Below are 18,921 nucleotides of genomic sequence, written 5' to 3'. Positions count from 1 at the left end.
CTTTGACACTTGCCATGCTGCATCCAAGAAAGCAGAGGAAGACTTCCCTATCTCAACTCATTATTGCCCATAAAAACCTCTTCATGCTGAATTTCTCTGGCCAGGACAGACCCTTCACGTAATCCCGTCACACCCTGAAGAGAACGAGTATGAGTCCAAACAAAACCATCATCTTTTAACACTTACTCTGCAAAACGGAACAAACTTGTACAGCCTTTGATGTGTTCCGACCTGCCCCTTTATGTTTATGTGTAGGAACAAAAAGGCACCGTCAGTCTGTTGGTGTCACATTTGCACCAACCAAATAGCCCAGGTGAGATCCTGCTCCTTTCATGGAGCGCTTCCACCACGCCCGGTTCTCGGCAGGGCACGGATTTACATCGTGCGGAGCGTCCGCAACCGAGCCCCCATCCTTCCATCGCTTCTCCTCCATCCGCCCAGGGATTGTGCCACTTTTTAACACCGCTACGTGCCCGTTTCCTGCCTCACTGAGACTTTCCGTCACCGATCCCCCACGGCTCCATCTCCGCCTTTCCCCACACACATCCCCCGCGCCCGGGAGCTTCGCCCACCCCAGCCGGCTGCCGCCCGCTCCCTCCCAGCCCCGCGGGGCGGCTGCGGCGGGGCCGGGCCCTTGGGCACCTCCCTCCCTCCTTCCCTGCCTGTCTGCCCGCATCCCTCCCTCCTTCCCTCCCTCCCTGCGTGCCGCGAGATGCGCTGCCGGGCGGGCGGGCGCACACGGACCGCGCTCCCCGGGGGCAGCGGCGGGAGCCAGAGCCATGTCTCCGGTGAGCGGCACGGGGCGAGCGGTGGGGCCGCGGGAGAGCCGCTCTCCCGTCCCCAGGGCTGGGTGATCTCCCCACGGCCGCCACCGGCACGGCGGAGCGCGGGGTGATGGGCGCGGTGCGGGCGCAGGGGGGGCGGCTCCGCCGCATCGCGTCCCGCTGCGGCGCGGGCAGCGCGGAGCCCCGGCCGGGCCGCTGCGGGGCGGAGCCGCGCCGGGCGGGAGGAGCGGCGGCGGCGGCGGCCGCTGCCGCCCCCGCTATCTGACCCGACCTTCCCCCTCTCCTCCTCCTCCTCCTCCGCCCCCCGGCTCTCCTGCCCCCAGCGGCCCGGGAGGAACTGAACCATCGCCGCACAGGAAGTAGCGGCTGCGGGGAGCGGCGGCAGCGACAGCCGGGGCTGCCGCACTCAATGAGCGACGCTCCCGCAGCCGCCCGCCCCGCTCGCCCCTTCCCCGCCTCCCGAGGGCAGCGGCGCCGAGCCAGCCCGCCGCCGCCGGGGGTTGGAGGCTGAAGCGGGCAGAGGCAGCTCCGGCTCTTCCCGAGGAGGAGGAGGAGGAGGAGGAGGAGGAGGCGGCGGCGGGGACTGCAGGTTGGTGCCGCTCACCGGCGAGGCGCGGGTACCGGGATGCGGGGGGAGGCGGGCGGCGAACCCTCGGCGGCCGGGGCAGCATCCCCGCCCGGCGGTGCCGCACGCCTGGGGCTCGGCCGGGAGCCCCTTCGGAAAGGCCCCGGCGCACCGCCCCCGCTGCGGCGGCTCGGAGGAGCCGCGGCGGGCCCAGCCCGGCTCGGTCCGGCGGTGCCGGTGCCGCCGGCGGGGGCAGCGCTTTGTGCGCCGGCGGGCGGTACCCGGGGCGGGGGGACGGCGGCGGTGCGGGGAAGGGCACACTGGCCCCGGCTGGAACCCATCCTGCCCATCCCGGGTGAGATGGACACTGTCCCGGGAGGCGCAGGCTGGCCGCTCGCTGCCGGGAGGAGGGTGGCTGGGTTCCCCGCCGAGTGCGATGGATGGACGGTTGAACGGACGGACGGACGGACGGACGGACAAAAAGTGGGAGAGCGGTTTAAAACAAAAAGAAAGCCCGTTTCGGAAGAGCCGGGCTGTGCCTGGGTGCACGGCTTGCGAGTGCAAAATGGAGAAGAGCAAATCCTATTGATCTTAGAGAGGCAACCAAATGGGATGCTGTTGTGCCTGGATTCTGTTCAGAGGATGCTGATGGATATATTAAGGTGTTAGCCTAATGTGTAGGCATCTAAATAAATAAGCCCGCTGATTATCCCCTTAGAGCTTTTAATACACTGTATTCTGATGGAAATTTTTTGTGTTGAGATGGTTACCTCTTTGATGCCACACTTGTATGTTCTTCCCCTCCAATATTTTTTCCTCTTTTAGTCTTCATATTTCCTCACTGATTAGGCAGAGAGCCTGTGTGGTATGAGAAAGAAAAGTGTCAGAGTTTCCAAGAATTTTGCTGCTTATTCAAAGCAGCATAATATAATCTCATTAGCTCATCGTGTTATCTTACTCATTAATTTTAAGGCCACAATAAACTTCATGGCCTTTCCCTCTGTCCTGCTCTGAGGGAAACAGGCTGGAGTCCAAGATGGCATGTTTGCTGTCAGTGAATTGCTGATGTGCCAAGCGTGTTTGGGAGCAGAGTGGTAAAACTCTCCTCTTGACTTGGCACTGTTTCTCTTGTGATGACGCTCTTCACTTCAGACTGTGCTTGAGCCACAGGTCATTTAGGTGAAGTTCAACTTAATCTCAGATGTATGTGGTTTTTTTTTTCAAGTTTGATTCTACAAGCAGTAGAACTTGTACAGTTTCCATTAGTTTTCTTGCAAGACTGCAAGAAAATTTTCTTGCAAGACTGCAGCTGCGTAGGAGATGATGAAGTTAAATGGAGTTGTAGTTGAGCACTGGGCTGTTACAGGACTGACTCCTTGTGCTGTGAACAGTTCTGACCCTTGGATTTTAAACGTAAATGTTCTATTATTTCCTGTATCTTTCACAGGAGCCTTGGCTTTTGGTTCCCTTCTGTGTACTCTAGTCTTCTTTCCCTTTCACATCTCTTGTTAGTGAGATTATGCTCATTACTTTCAGTATGGTTTTCAGCCTTTTCTAAGAGCAGCTTTATGTACTCTTAAGAAAGTCTCATTATCTGTTTCTTGCCTGATTCCCACCTTCACCTCTCCACCCTTATATACACAGTTAATTGGAGAAAGCAGGACAGAGAACAGTTGGTCTCCAAATATAGCTGGAATTCAACAAGCACAGGAAAAACACCTGACCAGATTGTCCCCGCTGAGCATGATAAAAATGGCAGGACCACTTATCAAAACTTTGTAGTGCTGTTTAACAATGCATTGCAGATAGCTCTGCTGAGAGTGCTCAGGTTGTGCCTGACAAGGGCTGAAATCAGAACGGGCTTTAGTTGAGGTAATGTTAGACAGAAAAAAAAGAATGTTATTTTCTCTTCCCCTTGTGGTTTCTTTTATCTCCAAAGAGGTGCATTAACAAACCGGACAAAATTCCACTTACAATTACAAGGAACTCTGTTAGCACAAAGTATATGTTCTTTTCCCAGCCAGAGCTAGAGCTTTCTGCTTTGTGTTAATCTTCTTACAAAATGAAATTATTGCATAGTCTTGTGCTGGCTTCATTATTTTTTTTTTTCCTTTCTGCCTCTGTGTAGCAGAAAGATGCATTGTTTTCAAATCCTAAATGGTGATTTGTTTACTTACAAAACTGTTGCAGAATAATTGGATTTCAGGCTTACATTTTGTGGGGAACCAGTGTGAATAAAGTATTGCTGTTAACTGCAATGAGTTCACCTGTTCTAAATTTATGATAGCCATAAATTTTGGGACGCTGCTTCTACACTGCAAATTAAAAAAAAAAAAAAAAAAAAAACAGGTTGCATTCGGTCTTGCTGGTTTGGCTTATGAGAACATAATTCTTAATAAGAATGGCCAGGGTACTGATGAAGAAACTTAATTATCATCTGCAGTGGTTAAAAATGTCCTGTTCTTTCACTGGGCTTTTTTGTGCTCATGGTTGGTTAGTGCATGCATAGGCTGGTTATAGTCAGTGCCTGAACAAAGACCAGGTGTCTTGGCAATTGGTACCTGGAGTGCTGGGAGATAAAGAACAAAAGAAATGACAAAACCCAAAGAGAACCTAGGACTTGTTTGTTTCTCAGACTGTTCTACTACCCTCTGGTGCAGAGACATCAGTAATAAGTACTCTCTGTCTAGACTTGCAATCCACGTTAGGGCCAGGGAGCTCTTGCTTGTGGGTAGCCCTTAACAAGTAATTGATAACATTTTTTATTACCAAAATGAAAAGGAAGGGAATAGAGAGATATTTCAAGGCGTTATCCAATTTTTTTCTCTACTATGATATTAACCAAGATAAAAATAAGAAAAAGGAGCGCTAATCCCCAGGCCTGTGCTGCATGCTTGATGAAGATACTCTTAAATGTGTTGCATGAAAATCAGTTTGCCATCTGATGCAGGATCCTGGTCGGATTCCAGGCGTGAGTCAGCACCTAAGTTAGGGACTGATTATCACTAGGACACAGCCACCTGTGGGAAAAATCAAGATAATCTAGGAAGTGTTTAATTTGCTGGTATACCAAACTTGGTTTATTAATTGCAGAGGTCCAAATTTCAAATGGTTAAAGAGGAAGTGAACTCTTGCTTATGTATTTTTTTGGATGCCTCCGAAGTCAGTATATATTCTATTGCAGGTAAACCCAAGTAAAATCCAAATAGTTTTAGGAGTTTGGTGCATTGACCAAGGAATTGCTGGGTGGCAATTATGATGAAGATTTCTGGGCCTTTTCCCTGGAGGGTATTGAAATAATTCACAGCTGGGGGTACCTGAGGATACTTTGCACTGGACTGATGGGCAGAGGAGACAATCAGAGTGGCCTTTCTGTTTTGTGAAAGGGTCAGTGTTGTCTTGCACCTTGAACTTTCCAAAGTTGTTGACCTCTATAAGACAATCCTGGGGAAAGCAGGAAGTGGTAGTGCATCTCCTTGCTGTTGGTGAAATAGCCCAGTTGCTCCTCTTGCTTTTTTCTGTCTCTTTTTTTTTTTTTTTAATTTCTCTTTTCCCCAAGCCCTTGTGGCTGTTCTGAGGCATGCAAATTTAGGGAGAGCAAGCATGTAATTTGGGCTTGTTCCTCCCCTGGGAATTGGGGAACTTGGGACCCAGGCTCTGTGAGGCTTGCTACTGCAATGCTGCATTTTTTGTGCACCTAGAGGTGTCGGTTCCTCTACAGAGAGCCAGCATGAAATAAGGAGAAAAGCTTTCTGTTCCCTCTTGGATGGGGGGAGTGAAAGCTGGTGAGCTGAGTAGGCTTCATACTCTCATCTCTCTTGCAGTAGTATCAATAATGTGGTGTTTGCTTTCCAAACAAAAGATGTGGTCTGTGTCCCAAAGAGTTGAAAGATCATTTGAAGCTTGGTGTAGTAGAAATCAGTAATTTTCTCTGCCAAAATGGGCTGTGCCCTGGGTTGCAACCTTGTTGCCTAATTGTGTGATAAATGCTGGAGTTTCAGACTGCTCAGGAAAAAAAAAAAAAAAAAAAGAAAATGCTTATCCTTGAAGTAGATGTTGATTTCCCTGTATTTTATGAGAAAGAACAGGCATATAGATTCCTTATACATTTGAACTGAAATGGTAAAAGTTTTCCATACCAATGAGGTGGATCCAAGTGTATTGCAGAATGTTTAGAATCCAACAGCTCCTGTGTATTCAGGGAAAAACAAACCTATTTAAACTGCTACAGTGTTCTGCATCAATGTTGAGAGCTATTTAATGGTCAGGTGTAAGCAGTGTGACATTGGACTGTCTCTGTGTAGCAGCTCTTCTCCATGCAGACTTTCTCATTTGCTGTAAATGAAATGAGATTTCAGTGACATTTTTAGTTCCTTTTCTTCTCCTCTTGTTGTTGTTGTGTGTTAGCATTGCTTAGGTAATTATAGTGTGATTGCTAGAAGCCCTGACAGCCTAAACTGAATTCTTTGTAAAAAACACGGTGTTTCCCTTAATTAAGAGAGACTAGAAACAGCACCTGAACCTATTAATTAAATTGTCAGAATTGATACCTATTTAGGATATATTAGCAAGCAAAACAAAATACATTTCTGACTAAAATGTTGCCCAGAGTAAATGAGCTACTGTGAGGCTTTTTTTTTTTTTTTTTTTTTTTTTTGGTGAAGAAAAATAATCTATTGATGCTGCAACTGTCACACATGCACAGTCATGCAAAATTCATGTGAGATAGTTCCCAGTTCTATGGTACTGAGAACAATAGCCACTATTTCTTCTTCAAAGCTCTTCAGAGATGTTAAATAATCCTTGTGACAACCCTATGAAGTGGGTATTGTAGTAATTTTGTATGGATGGCAAAACAATTAATGGGCATTGTCTCCAGCTGTACTGAGAAAGTGGAATTTGCACTTGGCCTGCTGCTGGAACTCCTGCTTGTGGGAGCAAAGGGTGGGTGAGCCTGTCCTGCTGCCTCTTCTTCTGTCATCACTTCTTGGAGGAGAGGTGTGTGGAGCTGTTGGATGTGCTGTGATCTGGAATGTCCATCTGGATGTGAAAGTTGGGTTGCTCAGACTGGCTCCAGAGAGCAAGTTCCCTCATTTGTGGGATGAGAATCTGGCCAGACACTTCCCACTGGGACCTTGACAGCCTGGGCTTGCTTAGTGTGACTTGAGGGTGGTCTCCTAATTTCCTTTTGATCTAAAAAGGGTGCAGATCCACTATTCCCTCTGCTGCATGCACACCAGCTCTGTCTGCCAGCTGAAGGAGGTCTGGATAACCACTGTGAAAAATGCGTATTTTATGATTGGCTTTTTGCAAATATTAAAATGAATATTATGTGTGTTATGTTAGAAAGTTATGCTGTATTAATTTGCTTAAGTAGTGTGTTAAATATAGTTTTAGGTTATAACATAAGGTTAAAATAGAAACTATGCTATGTAAGATACTTTTTTTCAAGAAAGGACTCCCACTGAGATAGCAGCCACTGGACACTGAAATCTTTCAGAGAAAGGGAATTTATTGCCCCATTATCAGAAGAAATTAACTTCTTCCTGCCTCACTCAGCACTGAAGACACCGTTAGGATTAAGAGGAAGAAGCTGACACTGCCCAGACAGAATCCTGTGGAATTTATGCATCATGTATGAGATGTATGAATATGCAACAGGCTGTTGCTTTTAAGGGTTAATCCTCTGTTAATGTGGGTCCTTTTTTGGGCTTATTTTGCCCAGAAAGAGGTACCCCGATGTCAGTAACTCTTTGTTTTTATTGTCTCATATTGTCCTAATCCAAATTGTCCAAATTATTACTACTCTAATTAATTTGCTATTTTAATAGCCATTTTATTATCATTAAACTTTTACAATTTTAAAAACAAGTGATTGGCGTTTTTCACACCAGGACATCAGTTCTGTTTGGGTCAGCCCAGTGTCACAGCTTTCCTGTGCAGCCTGGCTGTGGTTGCTGAGATACTTGTGTCTCCTCTTTTCCTCCACCAGCTCTGTCTGCTGCCCTTCCAGGAGTTATAAATGCCACAGCAGATGGCTTGGGGAGGCAGTGTCTGTAATTACTGCTGCAAGATTCCCCGAAGCTTGACTCTGCACAAAGAACACTTTTTTTCCCCCTTGGAGATTCAAAGTTCTCGTACTTCAAATGCAGATTTGGTCTTTTCAGGGGAACACGATGGAGGAAATGTGTGATTTATGTGCTGGTTCAAAAGAAGCCTGTCTTTCCTCTTGACATAATTCATATCATGCTTTAGTGTTAGCAGTTTTCAGTCTTCTCTTGCTAGGTCAGCTCTCATGTTCCTGCTGGTGATATGGGCTACACTGCTTATGGACCCAAGTTTTGGTAACAGCTGACATACTGCTAAATAACACAACCATAATTTGTTTATTTGGTAGGTAGGTAACCTTCCAGCAGATTTCAGTGTGGATGTTGTTCTCCCCTCTGAGCAGGGATGTGCAGCTCTAGGTTTGACACCTTTTTAATGCCTAATGCTAGAGCTCATCTCCCAGTTGATTGACCCAAGGTTATGCTGCACAGTCTTCTTTTCTGTGGGCTACTTGCTCCAGATACCTTTCTGAAGTCTTGATCTCCTTGCCAGTGTGTCTGAGCTGAATTTTCTCCTCTTGCATCCCTCTGATGCTGATGGCTCTTGGGTTATTAACTATGTAGCTAGTCAGGTTTGAATTATAAGAGGGCTGAAGTGAAAGGGAAAGAAAGGTTTTCATTTCCTGAGGTCAGTGAAGAGGCTGTGACCCAAATCACCCCCTGAGCAATGTGTTTTCCTTCTGGTGGTTACAGCAGAGGTGGTGCCCTGGGTTCCTCAGACAGCTTCCTGTGGTTACTCATAGTACAGAGGGTTGGAGCCCCTCTCTTTCTAGGGAGCACAGGAGTCTCCTCTCTGAGTTTGTTGTTGTTTTTTTTTTAACTTGCTTTGTTTTTAAAGTACGTTTGGTTAAATGTATAAGTAACAATGGGACTTTGGGCCAGATTGCAGATTGTTATTGATCTCAGTTTTCAGTGAAGTATCATCACTGGGATAATGGGATTGAGGTGGCTTTGTGTTTTGAGGATTTTTATCTTGGCCATCCCATGGCAAGGGGGCAGGGCCATGCCTTTTTGCAGTCTCTGCTCACAGCTAACTCTTCTGAAACTTGTAAATGGTTTTCATCTTGAATTTGCCTGTGGTATTGCTCTTACTTGTGGAGAAGGCAACTATTTGTAAACAGATGTATATCATATTTAGCTAGCACTGTAGCGAAGATGTTGTTTATATAATCTTTTAGGAATTGAGATGGCTTAATCTGAAATTGGATGTACTTTGAGTAACTCAGTTTGGTTTTTATTGTCTCGAGTTGTTTCTGTCAGTGGAAGCTGAACTGGCTGGCCTAACACTCCAGCTGCATTTTTCCCCAGTGTCTTCTGTGTTGGTACAAGATCTGTTGCTGCCAAACACTGCTGATTCCTTTCAAGCTTTCCTGCCCAAATATTCATTAGAAAGCACTCAGTGAGCCCTCTCCCTCTGCTGCATTCATTGCCTAACAGCAGTGGTGCCTTAAGCTGAGCTTAGAGGGCAGCAGCAGAGAAGTGCCTTGGCTGCAGATCACTGGATGCTGGGCAGCAGCAGCAGGGTCACATTGTGCTTGCCCTGGTCCTCTGCTCTTCCCTGGCCATCAGGGGCTGTCTGCTGCCAGGGATGTGTCATGAGGTGGGGTGGACCTTGGCTCTGACCTGCTACAGATGTGCTTGTTTGCTGCCTGGGTCCTGCTCGGCCCCCAGAAAAGGCATTCAACCTCACCTTTAAAGACTGGTTAAAAATGGCATTGCTTCAGCTTGTTTGTTGCAGCTGGAGCTGTGAATTGAGGACCATAACCTATGGTAAAGGTTTTTGGAGCATAGAGTCCAAAAATGAAGACAATTCCATTAAAAATATGTGTTTATGGTGTTAGATGTGTACTGCTGCTGGCAAGCTCTCCTGGGTGCAGCTCTGCCTATACCAAAACCCTCTTGATGGTGCTGCTGTTTTTTTTTTTAACTTTGAAGCTTTTGCCAACAACTTTCCAAAGAGGAGAAGTTTCATTTTTGTGTGTGTGTACTATAGTTTTTTTCCAGTGTATTCCAGTGCACTGCTGGAGTGGTGTGTTGGCTTTTCAGAAGCAACATCTTGCTGGAGAGCAAGAACTGACCCAAGTGGTGGTGATGAGTCCAGGGGCACTCACAACATCACCTCAGTTACACTTCACAGTAAAAACCAGGTAGACTCTGTTCATCTTTGAGATAACAGGACTGCTGTATGCAACCCACTATGAGCCTTACTTCATTCAGGTAATGAGCATTTACTTTTCTCTACAGCAAAAGCAAGTGGTATAATCCTTTCTTTTGTCTTGGACTGTTTGTATTTCATCTTTTTTTAATGTCCTAAACCTTAAACATTTTCTAACATTTTCTATTTCTGCAGTGATCTCAATGTTTGTTGGTAGATCTGGCCTGGAAGTTGAACCTTTGGTTTTCCTTCAAGGCACTGAAGGGTGCAAAGGCTGTACTTTACATCCATCTACACGAACTCTTCCAATTCTAAACCTGTCCTGATGGTTCCCAAAGGAAGCTGTAAACTGCTGGGAAGGGTTATCTGTGGGTAACTTGGCTTGCTGGGCCTGAGAGAGGAGGAGGATGTGGTTTTGTATGAGGGAAGTCAGCAGAAGCTTTACTGCATTTGGCATTGCATATGAAACTAGCACTGGTTGCTCTTCACACCATTGCTGCTGTGAAGGAAGGCACATCCTTTGAGAACATGATTGGGTTCATAATGGCAGTGAAGACTTCCTTCTCAGTGAAAGAACATCCAGAAGAATGTGGTTTCACATTGGTTTAACAGGCATTTCCTCTGTTGATTTATTTGAATAAAATTTTGCCTAGATGGCTTTTTTAATTGAATGTTTAAGCAAGCTGAAAGCAGGCATTTTACTGTCTCTCTCTAATTTGTGCTGATACATGGTTTAGCATAATTATTTTTTAATGCCCTTTTTTAAAGTGCAGTGCCCTCATCCTCCTGACCCTCTTCATTCAAGAAGTGGGTTTAATTTGGAGAGAAATGTCTGTTGTATCGCTGCCCTGTGGCAGGGAGATGTGTGGGAGGGGTGGGCTTGGTAAAAAAAAAAAAAAAACCTGTTAGCTTTTAAAGAGATGGGTTCAGGCCAAAAAGCATTAAGAATGGTCTAAGGCATACTGTGGTGTTTGTAAGCTGCTTTTTGAACCTCATGATTTTAGTTCTAAATGTGAACCTTGCAGCATTGCACAGATGCCTTGGTTTTACTGGTTGACCTAAAATAACCAACTTAGTTTTTCCTCCCTTTTCCCCCTCTCCATTCCTCTCACAGGCCTGTCTTTTCTTGTTGGCCAGCATTAACTGTCCTGGATTCTTAAAGAGGAAACAGCCATGTTCCTCTCTTTTGAGGTTTCTGCCTGATCCACTGTGTGGAATGGTGGAGTTCTCCTGGGTAGGAGGATTTTGTCACTGACCAGACAAAACTGGCTCCCTCCAGCCTAGTTGGCTCCTTGCTCTTCCCAGTGCAGCAGGAATACCAACACTGGAAAAAAAAGGTTGGCACCATCATTTATAGTGGCATTGCCATTTAGTCTGGAATGTAGGAATCTGCTGGTACTCTTGAACCCTCCCTTTGAATAAAATTAATCACAACAGCCTCAATTTTTAGTGATTCCATTGCCTACATTCATTTGTGCCTCTGTATTTACTCTGGAGACTTTTCTTTAACACAGCAAGGTTAGCAAAATTTCTAAAGGGGAAAAAAGCTCTAGGCTGTCTTATGTTCCTACCAAATACCTGTTTTCATAATAACCAGAAATGTAGAGCTTCCACTTAGCAGTTGGAGACTTGAATGTGGATCAAGATGCCCAAGAACCCCAAACCCTTCCTTTCTCTCTGACTCCAAAAGAAATAAACCAAGCACCCCATATGAGGGTGCACACACATACACTTGCAAAATGTTTCTCCTTGGCATGAGCTGGACTGTGGCATGCAGCTGAAGGCACCTTTTCCTGTGGACCAAGCTGTAAGAAAAACTGAGTGGGAAAAAAAAAATCACAGAGATGTCTAGAAAACATTAATAAAGAGAAGGTTTAAAGAATCAAGATGGTTATTCATAGAGAACACCTGAAAGCCTTCTGCAGGAGCTGAAGGAATTGAACTGCTGTAGAAAGGACAAGTTAGGGATTTAAGATGCAGAATGGAGAGCTGCAAAACTTTGGAAGAAGCTTTCTGTTGCCAAGCAGGAGTTGTAAAATCGATGTTGCCAGAAGTGACTCAAAAAGAAAAGATCCTGGCAGATGCTGGAGAAGAGTTGAGGTTTGGTGTTTCTGGGTACTGTAGTGCCTGGTCCCTGGTGGGAAATAAGCCCTTATGAGAAATGGCAAGGGGCAGGGGAGAATCCAAAGAATGTGAGCTCTGGCCTTCCCTGCTCAGCACTTATGTTGCTGTGCAAAATAAAGCTAGGAGAGGGTGGGGGGCAAGAAATTAGTAGTCATGATGAAGAGAAGTAAAAGGTGATGGAGAAGCTTTGCTGTCAAAGATTGGGGACAGCTGGGTTAGGTGACTTATGGAAATCTCCTTTAGCTGCACACTCTGAAATTTTATATTGGTAGAGACTTGTGTTCCAACCCTGCTCCACTCTTGGAACCTCACGTGCTGTGAATTCCAGCACAGGGCTACACTGACCTCACTGTCAGATCAAATGACCCTAGGAAGGATATTGGTATTTTTAATTTGCTTTCAAGTGCTCCTTTCAGATAGGGGCTACTTCTTATCTTCCTCTCTGAGAACGTGAAGCAATTCACTTGCAATCCGTGTGTGTTCCACGGAGAAGGTGGAGCAAAGCCTTGCAGGTGGTGACCTTGGAGATCAGCCTCAAAACAGGTGCACCAGGAAGACCATGGTGCCTTCAGCTTGCTATTTTTTTCAGCCTTTGGGCTCTCAGTGAGTTTCTGTGGCACAGTTAATTCCTGATGACCAGCCAAAGGAGAGTTGTAACTACCAGGAATCCATGGAGGGCACTGAACAAAAGCTGAAAGGCTGGGGAAGTGCCTGCAGAATTTAAATGCAGGTGCTGGTTCTCTCTATAGCACAGTCCTCTTGCCTTTTTGGTATTGCAGCCATTGCACAAATCTGGTGGGTGCTGAAGGAGTTTTGCAGAGCCATAAGCACTGAATTAAAATCTGAGTCAAGTTCCTGGCTCCCTGCACCAGCAAACACTTTGCTAGCAAGCATCTGAGATGAAGTACCAGAAAATTTATGGACTGTGATGGTCTATCACTCTGTGTGAGCTGAAAAGAAATACCATCCAGCTTCCTGAATTGATTTCTTTGGTGCGTGGTGAGCCTAAAATTATTTGGCAGGACATATGGTCTCTGTGTGTTGGTAAAACACAGGCGATCTGGGAGGCTCCGTGCAAGGAAGTGCAAGTGGAGCATCTTGTCCTTGGAGTTCTTTTCCCAGCAATGACCACCAGCGTGTCACCTGGGCAGTGCTGAGCTCCCATCAGCTGTGTCTGAATAAAGCATTAAAAATGTGTGTATTTCTAATGTAAGTGAGGCACAACTTGGGTCTTGACCACAAGGAAATTCAGTTTTCCTGTTGCTGGCTATAGGGCCTGTGCCTGCAGAGAACAGGCAGAACTAAGATAAACTGAGCCTCCATTTAATAACTCAGTAGCTGTTGGGGCAATCTGTAATTTGCTGGCTTTCAAAACACCAGATGCTATTCTGAGAGGGGAGCCCTGCTGTCTTTCTGCCCTAATTCCAGGTCAACATTAAGCTGGGGTTCTGTCCACTGGAAGCCTTTTGGATGGTTTTGTGAAGTAAATGGACCCACCACATTGGAAGTCTGTCTTTTGCAGATAATGCAGTGTTTGGAGTTCACAAGTCTGGTGGAATGACACATATGAGAGAGGGTGTGAGCAACAGATAGCCAGTTACCTGCACTCCACAGTACATGTTTGCTCTGGATAACCAGTGAGTCCCCATTAGCTGTGTGCTTCTAAACTTGCAAATAGTTGTTACACAAATTAAAATCCCCACTACACTGGTACAGGTGCTCTTTGCAGGGGTGTCTGGCTGACAACAATAGTATTTAACAAGTTCCAGCAGCATCAAGAAAATACAATCTGATTACAAATTGTTTTTTGTTTTTTTCCTGGGCTGAGCTTTTTTGCTTGAAATTTTAACTTGCATGTCTTCTAGAGAGGGGTGGGTCTTCTCAGACGGGTGAAACCGTGCATCTCCAACTTATCTTGGTATAATTTTCTCTTGTTCACCTCCTCCTCCTTTCCTTCATTGCTTCATCCCACTTATTGTGGGTTTTGTCAGGGCCCTTTTTTAGGCATTTAGAGTCAGTTGCCAAATTACAGTAACAAGCAGGTAAGTTTAATGCTGCACAGCATGACAGGTGCAGTAATTGTACTAGCAACACTTCATCTTTGTGGGTTTCATTTTTGTCCTTCCAGTATACTCAGATCAAGTTTTCTTCAGGTTTCTTTCCTGTACCTCTGACCATTTTTTGGTACAAGTTGTGTGGGGGGGAAAGAGGAAAAGGATGAAGGGGGTGAAAATGGCCTTGATTCCTGGTTTTTCTTGGATTTAACATTTATGTTGCCATGGGGTGGGGGCTGCTGTTCTCTGCCAAGTCCATCTGTAGGCAACCAGCAGACCTGAATGTAGCAGGTCCACATTTGGGCAGCCACAGCTGTTTTTTCAGCTGTGAACTAATCCAGCAGGTCTAGGGGGTGGAGGAGAGGAATGTGCCGGGGAGATGCTGTGCAGCATTATCTGTTCAACCTGTTGCTCTCTGGGACTCCTCTTGCCTGTCTTGTTCTAAATTCCTGTGGCCCATCTCTCCTGGCTTTGCTTCCTTGGGATCTGTCACATCCTGAATGTGCTGTTTGTCAAATCCTATATTTTCTCCACTAGGTAATTCATGGAATTATTTCTGCTGCTTCTTTCCCCCTGTATCCCACCAGGGCACTTGGTGCTGCTTTGTCAGAGGCCAAGAGGCTCTTACAGCCATTTAAGAGCTGCTGCCCATTTTTTAGGATGCATTATCTCTTCCTTTTTTTGGGAGTCCTAGTTTTCTGCCTTGGGGTCTGGACACAGTCCTAATTTATGTAGAAATCCTATCTTGAAACTTGTTCAGTTGTTAACTTATCACAGGCAGCTTTGCAGTTCCTGTGCTGGAAGTGAGAGTTTCTGCATGTGGAGGGGGTTGTGCTAAGCACTAAAGATTTTGGTTATGTTGGCCGGTTCTTGACTGCTGCTTTTTTAGTTCTTTAATGAGAGGATATTTTGGGAGGAAGAATGTAATCAGGTCAAAAATCACATTTCAGTCAGGGCTGATTCATTTTGTATGGGCATGTTTTGGTTGCTGGGCACTGCTCACAATAGAAGTCAGAAGAATTGGAGTGTTCAAACTAATTTTTACTTGGTCTTTCCTGTTGTCATTGATTGGCTTTCCTGACATGGTTTCATTTCAGACTTCAGAACACTAATTTCTGTTTTGTATTAAATGTACTTTTGACTAACAGAAATGTGTTGGGGAAAGTAATAAAGCCCAAAGGGGAACAAAACCATTTCCTCTTGGCATAGTGTTTTTTCTGAAGATCAGACATGGACCTATTTTATATTTAGACCCGTTTCATTGCTAGCATGAACTTGAAATTTAAAGTTCTTGTCACTGAGCAGAGTAAGCATATAAAGCATTCAATGAAATTAAGGCAGAGTATTTGGAGTCTATAAGATGTCACCTTTGTTCACCATATCATGGTGGTTCCCATTAGCAATCATCGTGGTCTTGGAGAGCAGGATGGCTCTGTGAGCTTAGAAAACACTTTCCAAAAGCATGAAGTGTGCATATCAGGTAGTTAATATCTGTAATGTCTGATATCTAAAACCTGGAGGGGATTTGAGTTCATAATGTATGCTTTTTCATATTGGAGCTTGATTGATTTTGTTTTTTTCTTAAGAGAGAAAGAAACTGCCATGATCTCTCACAAAGTAATAGAGGGAAATCGTGTTATAAATCCCTTGATGTATTGTGAAAGCCTAGACCTTTCCTGTTGCTACCTTCTATTTTCCTCCTGTGCAACTCAGGTTTTTATTATGTGCTCTTTCTCTCATGGTTACTATTCTCAAAAGTTTATTCAGATAGACTCATACCAGGCAAAATATTAAAAATATTTACACTGAGACAGCAGCTTTTTCCTGCACACTGAAATCATGTGTCCATCCACCAAATGAACTGTCTGGAAAGGAACAGGATGGAGGGACCAGGCTGGTTCTAAATTATTATCTCTGCTTTAATTAAATGTTGTAGAGGCTTGTCTAGCTGAACATCTAATGTCCCTTAAGGTAGTTTAGAGCATTTCTCCTGGCCTGGAGCCACCACTCTCAAAGGGCACTGGCTTCCCAATGGTCTAGTGTGGCATCTGCCAGTCCTGTGTAGATGTTGTGGATGTGTGTTGGAAACATCTAAAAACGTCTCTTGGTGCTATGTTTAGAAACCCAGATCCCTTCCATAAATGTTGGTTAGAAGTTCAAGGATGAACTTCTCTCTGCCCTTTAACCTAGAAGTCTTTTCCTCAAACCTCAGCCATCTTTTCATCTCCCTGCCTCCCTGTGTGTGTTCAAAGCCAAATGCTTTAAGTTCCAATATGCAAATACACCCACAGGTCAGTGCATGAATTCAGTTTGAGATTATGTGACTGTCTTGAAGATGTGATTTCATGGCTGTAAGACTCTAAAATCACTCTGAAATTAAGGTCTCTGAGTAATCTACAAAAAAGGAACATTGCAAAAATGCAGGTGCATAGGAGTAGGAGTACTCTGCCTTGAAAGATAGATACTTATGGAACTGGAAGTGCTGTATGCCTTAGTATTTTCATTATTGTTGTGATCAAGTTTTTTATTATGCATTAAGCAGTTTATAGGCAGCTGAGCAATGCCTATAAAGTGCTTGCTTACTGTCTGCCCTGTTTCTGGCCCCCAGTGTTATCCCCATTTCAATGAAATAGAATTCCTCTGCTATGATCAAGGCAGAAGGAATAAGGTAGTGATTGGCATGGTGAGATTCCCCCCCCCCCCCCCATACTTTCCCACTGTCTTTTAACACCATACTTCCAAACTAAACACTGTGTGATAGCTTTGTGGTAGCTCTGATGGTCTGAAGAAACAAAATAAAACAATTCCAGTGATTAGCATCTTCAGAAAAATATTTGTCCTGTGAAGAGAGAAGTCATTCCCTAGCAAAAATTCCTTGCACCTCTGTGCTTTCCAGTCCTCTGTTATCCAGAGGACAACACTCTGATAAATGTTTAAGTCCTTTTGATTTCAGGATTCCTACATGTCCTGAATGAAGTTGCTTTTTTATTTTTAATTTTATCACCATTCCTAAAGAGTGATTTGAACTTACAAAAGGGGCAAACTGTTGCAAACTGCCTTAGAACAAAAAATATGACAACCATCCTGAGCTGTGGAAAGAAAGATGAGTGTAGGTAGTAGGAAAAATTGGGGTAAGGTTCAACGAGTCTCTGAATGTTGTTCTTGTTGTCTGAATACCTCTCAGATGTTAAGGTGCTGCAGGTTACTTGGTCACTAAGACTCTGGTGTGTTATGACTCCTCTTATATAGGTCTATATAGATTCAGATGTTTAGTATTTTGAGTAAGTATTTCCTATTTTTGAATACCCTTCTGGGAGGCAAGGCATAGAATAAAAGGGGAGAAGTTGGTGGGGGGGGTACATATATATTCCTTTTATCTTAGTAGAGAAAGACAGGAGCCAAGTTGGCTGTTTTTAAGAATCAAGTGCTAAGCAGAGCTTTAAACCCAGAAATTAGTAACTAGAAATGTTCCCTGCAGATCAGTAACTCGTGCCCATCTCTCTAGTGACCAGCATTTAAAATGATGGTCACTAGAGAGATGGGCACAAGTTAAAATCCAGGTTATTGCACTGCTGAAAGTAACCGTTCTTTCCTTTGAAGTGCATCAAATGCTCATTGCAGTAGTGGTTAATGTGCCTAATTTCAGAAGGCATTCTGCTTATTTTTACCTAATTTTCTTTGTCTAAAATTCAGCCACTACTTTGAATATGGGTCAAAATATATTCTGTTTGCCAGTGTCTACATTGAAAATGAGTCTCACAGCAGTGTGTTATAGAATTTTTATGTGTAAGTAATCTGTAGTTCGTGCTTTCTAAATATTTCAAATGATGTTTAAGGGTTGTAATGAAATGCTGCTCTGTGGTGTGACAGATCACTGGCAGCAGGGTTGGTAAAGTTTGCAGGGGGTGGATTTAGCTTGGGAAGGAGGTGACAGCTGAGCCTGCAGTGCTGTGGTCAGGGCTGGGCAGTGGGGCAGGACACGGGGTTGAAAAGCCAGTTCTGGGTCTTGGCAAAATGCACTCGTGAGGAATCATAACCCTTCCTTGTGACCGTAAAAAAAAAACTTGTCAGAGGTCCAGAGGGCAGCTGTGTGTTTGCTTTACCTGTGCCCTTTGGCCTGGTTGTGTGCCTTTTCCAAGGGTATTTATATTTTAAGCAACATGAGATTGCAGCTGGGCCCGTGAAGGACGAGAGGGGCGGTTTGCACGTGTGCTCAGAACTCACTGGCTGTTCCTCCCCGAGCCTGCCCTGCAGTGCTCCCTCATCTTCTGACCTGCAGCTGGACACATCTGGAGGCAGCAGGGTGTGCAGGCAGCCATACCGTGTGCTGGGGGTACTGTGGGACACTTCCCTGGTGAAAGATCCCTGGATTTAGGAGAGGGCATGAAGGTGGAGCTGGCCATCCCTCTGGGGCACTGAACCTGAGGTGAGCTCTGGTGAGCTGTGTGAGCAGAAGGTGTTGGTGAGGCCAGGGAAGCTGCTCCTCTGGCTGTGCCTGAATTCCTCCTGTGGTTCCTCACTCCTGGAGCAGCTTTTCCTGCAGTGAGTAAGCCAGGGGTGGTTCCTGTGGATCTCTGCCACAGCAGGTCTTTGGTGGGAAGAATGGGGCAACCTCATTTCTCAGCTTGCTAGAAGTGGTTTGGGATTTGGTATTTCGAGGTGGTGATTGTGCTGGAGGGCAAAGTGAAGTTGGGAACTCGTTAAAGAAAAGCTGTAATCACAGAATCATAGAATGTCCAGGGGTTGGAAGGGATCTTAAAGCTGGTCTTGTTCCAAACCCTGCTGCCATGGGCAGGGACACCTGCTGCTAGGCCAGGTTGCTGCAAGCCCCATCCAACCTGGAACTGAAAACTTCCAGGGCATCCACAACCCCCCTGTTCCAGTGCCTGACCACCCTCACAGTAATGAATTTCTGCCTCATATCTAACCTAAATTTCTCCTCTTTCAGTTTGTACTGGTCACTTGTCCTGTCACTACAATTCCCCTACATGTCATCTCTGGAATGTATATGAGGTCTTAATCTGTTTACCACTGAATGTGCTCTACTTGGGATGCTCTGTCAGCATGGAATTCTATTTTCCATGTGCCAGTAAATATTTTAACCTTTAGTTACTAATGCTGTTTTATGGAT

General features: G+C 45.2%; 1 protein-coding gene across 5 annotated transcripts in view; it reads left to right on the top strand.

The window, feature by feature from the left end:
* The first annotated feature begins 769 nt into the window (after positions 1-769).
* AGPAT3 (1-acylglycerol-3-phosphate O-acyltransferase 3) overlaps positions 770-18,921 on the top strand; it is an 84,764-nt gene continuing 66,612 nt past the window's right edge. For 3 of the 5 annotated variants that reach the window (XM_059840033.1, XM_059840029.1, XM_059840030.1), the window contains exon 1: positions 1,132-1,374. The gene's annotated coding sequence lies outside the window, so the exon portion shown is untranslated. Of the gene's footprint in view, positions 789-1,131; positions 1,375-18,026; positions 18,217-18,921 lie in introns of those variants that run through there. The other 2 variants (XM_059840032.1, XM_059840031.1) reach the window with 2 other exon arrangements.

This window comes from Haemorhous mexicanus, chromosome 2 (assembly GCF_027477595.1).
Source record: "Haemorhous mexicanus isolate bHaeMex1 chromosome 2, bHaeMex1.pri, whole genome shotgun sequence".
Classification (NCBI taxonomy): domain Eukaryota; kingdom Metazoa; phylum Chordata; class Aves; order Passeriformes; family Fringillidae; genus Haemorhous; species Haemorhous mexicanus.
This window is presented reverse-complemented; position numbering and strand designations above follow the sequence as displayed.